General features: G+C 34.1%; 1 protein-coding gene across 1 annotated transcript in view; it reads left to right on the forward strand.

The window, feature by feature from the left end:
- Positions 1 to 243, forward strand: part of LOC135661732 (cytochrome b6-f complex subunit 4) — a 2,852-nt gene extending 2,609 nt beyond the window's left edge. The window contains exon 1 of the mRNA XM_065176543.1: positions 1 to 243. This exon is cut by the window's left edge and continues 2,609 nt beyond it. The gene's annotated coding sequence lies outside the window, so the exon portion shown is untranslated.
- Positions 244 to 5,000: the final 4,757 nt, after the last annotated feature.

The raw sequence follows: 5,000 nt of genomic DNA on the forward strand, positions 1-5,000 counted from the left end.
GAGGCCCAGGAAACCACCCGACCTCGTACATCTGTAACAGTTACAATGGTATTGTTGAAACTTGCTTGAACGTGAATAATTCCTTTTGGTATTCTACGTCCATTCTTACGTGAACCAATACGCCCATTCCTACGTGAACCGATTCTTGGTATAGCTTTTGTCATATTTTATCATCTTATAAATATAAGTCAGAAATATACGGAAAGAAAAGATACGGAAATATCCATTTCATATTAAAAGAAATCCTTTATTTTTGTCTTTTCTTTAGAAAGTTCTTTTTTAGAAAGATTATCCCTGTCTCTGTTTATGTCTCGGATTGGAACAAATCACTATAATTCGTCCGCGCCTACGGATCAGTCGACATTTTTCACAAATTTTACGAACGGAAGCCCTTATTTTCATATTTCTTATTCCTTACCTTAATTTTTAATCTATTCCTTGGAAGAAAATAAGTCTCTTGAATTTTTTTTTTTAACTTCGAATTGTATCGTCATGAAAGGAATGCTTTAAAAATCACCTAATCATTCGAATCTTTGTTGCGAAGTCTATAAATTATACGTCCCCTGGTTGAATCATAACAACTTACTTCAATTTTGACTCTATCCCCAGGTAGTATCCGTATAAAACTGCGCCGGATCCTTCCCGAAACATAACCTAGAATTACATCTTTATTATCTAGGCGGACCCGAAACATACCGTTGGGAAGTGATTCAGTAATTAAACCTTCATGAATAAATTTTTGTTCTTTCATTCCAGGTAACTTCCTTGAAGTATCAACTAATGGAGGAAGAGTTATATAACTCACTTTTCCTCTCTATTTCACAAATAGGAAGTTAGAGAGAAAATTAGGATACCAGAGGAGGAGGATCACCATATATATAACAAAAGTTCGCCTCCAATTTTTTCTCGTCGAGCTTCTCGATCTGTCATTATACCTCGGGAAGTAGAAAGAATTACAATTCCTATTCCACCTAAAATCTTAGGAATTTGTTGATAGTCGGAATAAATGCGTAAACCGGGTCGGCTGATACGCTTTAAAATAGTTCTGTGTATTCTTTTCCTAGTCTTTCTATGTCGCAGAGTTGAAACCAAGAAATATTTGTTACCTTCCTGATGTTTCCGAACGTTTTCAATAAAACCTTCTCGTAGAAGTATTTTCACAATATTTTCGGTGATATTAGTAGATGCTATTCGAACCGTTCCTTTTTTATTCATGTCAGCATTTCTTATAGAAGTTATTATATCGGCAATAGTGTCCTTACCCATGACGAACTATAATTATTGGTGCCTCCTAATTTTGATATAATCAACATGTTTCCTTTTTTTCTTTGTTTTATTTTCTTTCTTTTTTTTTTTTTTTTTATTATAAAATTATTTATTATTAAAAGTATATGCGTGAGACACAATCTACTAATCTACTAAATTTGATCTATTTTAGATGTTCTGATATATCATAGTCCCATCTAGTAGTATTTATAATACCTCGGGAGCCAATGAAACTATTTTAGTAAAATTCAACTGTCTCAATTCCCGAGCGATCGCACCAAAAACTCGAGTTCCTTTTGGATTTCCTTCTTGATCAATGACAACCGCAGCATTGTCATCATATCGTATTATCATACCGTTGTCACGTTTGAGTTCTTTACAAGTACGTACAATTACAGCTCTAATTATTTCCGATCTTTCTAGTGGCATATTAGGCACTGCTTCTTTGATTACAGCAACAATAACGTCACCAATATGAGCATATCGATGATTACCAGCTCCTATGATTCGAATACACATCAATTCTCGAGCTCCGCTGTTATCCGCTACATTCAAAAGGGTCTGAGGTTGAATCATATCATTTTATTGGAATCCGTTATTTTAATGCAAAGGATGAAGGAAAAAAGAAATATTCTCTGTCCAGAAATAAATAAACTTGCCGTTGTTTTTTCATCCTCAATACACTGTTTAGTTCTACATACCTATCCTGACAAATTGAGTTCGTATAGGCATTTTGGACGCAGCTAGTGAAATAGCTGCTTTGGCTACAGCTTCTGATACTCCGCCCATTTCATAAAGTATTCGACCTGGTTTAACAACGGATACCCAATATTCGGGGGATCCCTTCCCCGAACCCATACGTGTTTCCGCAGGTCTTACTGTAACAGGTTTGTCGGGAAATATACGTAACCATATTTTTCCACCACGACGCGCATATCGTGTCATTGCTCTTCGCCCCGCTTCTATTTGTCTAGCTGTGATCCAAGCGGGTTCAAGTGCCTGAAGAGCGTATCTGCCGAAACAAATACGATTGCCCCGACAAGATATTCCCTTCATTCTTCCTCTATGTTGTTTACGAAATCTGGTTCTTTTGGGGTTATAGTTGATGGTCGTTTCTTAATTCCATCTCTACTACAGAACCGGACATGAGAGTTTCTTCTCATCCAGCTCCTCGCGAATGAAAGGATTCAATAATATTACAGATACGCATGTATTTAATAAACTAATACACTAAGACATTTATTAATATTGAATTTGTTTTGTTATACAGGAAGATGTATATACAGGATATACAGCTAGAATATTTATGTTATGCATATTTATAGATATAAATTATAGATAATGCTTTTTATTTTATAACGATCCTTGATCCTTATTTTTACCCTTATCAAATGATGCCAAAATATTGTAATGTAATCTCAATAAATAAAGGTTTCGCGGGCGAATATTTACTCTTTACTGTTTTATTCCTAGGTCAACCCATGACTTCTCAGAATAAATAAATTTTTTCTCGGTTCGTTCCGCCATCCCACCCAATGAATTATTCGGATTCGTTTTCAGTAGAATCCTATGCAGTCACAGGTTCCGTCGTTCCCATAGCTTCTCCGTTAATGGTTAGGCCTGAACTCTGCAATGGAGCTCCCAACAAAATTCCTTCTCGAGTCAATCTCCTTAGTTTTTATTAACCCGAGGCTCTTTATTATTATTTATATTATTTATATTCATTCAGTATTGATGCTTTATCACATTGCCTTTATGAGGTAATTCATAGACCATACATATTGGAATCATATATCATTGATATTTTTGTTCTCTCTTTCTATCATCCTTCCATTTATCCACATCCCTTTATTTTTGTTTCACAACCCATAATCTGATTTTTTATGGAAAAGATTTTAGTTGCAGTTGCTGCAACTATATGATTGATCCACTCATCTCATATAGTGACTGTTTCTTGGGATCTCGACAATACGAAGCAATAAGTTGGTTATTAGTTTATTTTGTTTTTATTTTTGTTTTTATTTATTTTATATAGTTATTAAGTTTAAGTAGGGTTTAGTCTATTTTTTTTTAATTCCAACTCTAAACTCTAAAGAAAAATTAACGAGTCACACACTAAGCATAGCAATTATAACAAATGGTCAATCGAATTTTTATTCAACCTTATAGAATTAGAATTGCTCATTTTTGTTTGATTTAACGGAAAAAGAATGAAACAGTTTGTTATTTTTTGTTCTATCACTGGCCAGAATGGCAAGATAAATAAAGGTCTATTATTCCTCGTCCACAAATATCCAAATTTTGATGCCTAATACTCCATAGATAGTTCGAATTGTATAGGAACAATGATCAATTTTAGCGCGAATTGTTTGTAGGGGAACCCTGCCCTCTCTGATCCATTCGACACGTGCAATTTCTTTTCCGTCAATCCGCCCTGCAATTTGTACTTGCATTCCTTTTGTATCCGTTTGTTCAGCTAATTCAATAGCCTTTTTCATTGCCTTTCGAAACGAAACTCTATTTTTTAATTGTAAAGCTATATATTCCGCAAGAATATTAGGTTGCCCATAAGGTTTTTCAACTCTTGTGATAGCAATGTTGAGTCTTCGGTTCACAGAATGAAATTCTTTTTCTACATTCATCTGTAATTCTTCGATTCCTCGTGTTTGGCCCTCTATTAATAAATTTGGAAATCCAATATAGATTATGACCTGGATCAAATCAATTCTTTTTTTAATTCCTATACGAGCGATTCCTTCGAAACCCGAGGATATTCTCCTATTTTTTTGTACATAGTTCTTGATACAATTCCGTATTTTTTCATCTTCCTGTAAACCCACAGAATAATTTTTTGGTTGTGCGAACCAAAAGGAATGATGACGTTGGGTTGTACCAAGTCTGAAACCAAGTGGATTTATTTTTTGTCCCATATTTTCCTATTATATTTTCTTTCCATCCATATATGTTATTTTACTATGTTTACTATGATGAATCTAAATCCTAGATTCATCTAAAAATAATTTAGATTTATCCTTTAATACAATTGTTATATGACAAGTAGGTCTTTTTATCGGATAACTACGTCCTCGAGCTCGAGGTCTTAATTTTTTCACAATGGTACTCCTATTAACTTTGGCTTCACTAATGAATGAATCAGCTTCGTTCAAACCCATATTATGACTAGCATTTGCTGCTGCAGAATAAACCAATTTTAAAATGGGATAAGATGCTCGATAAGGCATGAGTTCCAGTATCATAAGTGTTTCTTCATAGGAACGTCCGCGAATCTGATCAATTACTCTTCGCGCTTTGAAAACAGACATACTACATATATGTTGAGCTAAAATTTTTACTTCTTTACCCGAACTCGAGTTCTTTGTCATAAGGTTATCCTATCCCCCTGAATGATAAACACTTGTTTTACTTTCAGTTTTTTTTTCACAAAAAAAAGAATTTGGCTTTTATTTCAATTTCCATTTTTTTTATCTTAAATTTTTATTTTAATATTAAAATGAACTTTCAATTAACTTAACGACGAGATTTATTATCGTTTCTTGCATGTCTCGCAAAAGTAAAAGTAGGCGCGAATTCTCCCAATTTGTGACCTACCATACGATCTGTTATATAAATAGGTAAATGTTCCTTTCCATTATGAATAGCGATTGTATGGCCAATCATTGTGGGTATAATGGTAGATGCCCGAGACCAAGTTACTATTATTTCTTTCTCCTCCC

Source organism: Musa acuminata, unplaced genomic scaffold, assembly GCF_036884655.1.
Source record: "Musa acuminata AAA Group cultivar baxijiao unplaced genomic scaffold, Cavendish_Baxijiao_AAA HiC_scaffold_570, whole genome shotgun sequence".
NCBI lineage: Eukaryota > Viridiplantae > Streptophyta > Magnoliopsida > Zingiberales > Musaceae > Musa > Musa acuminata.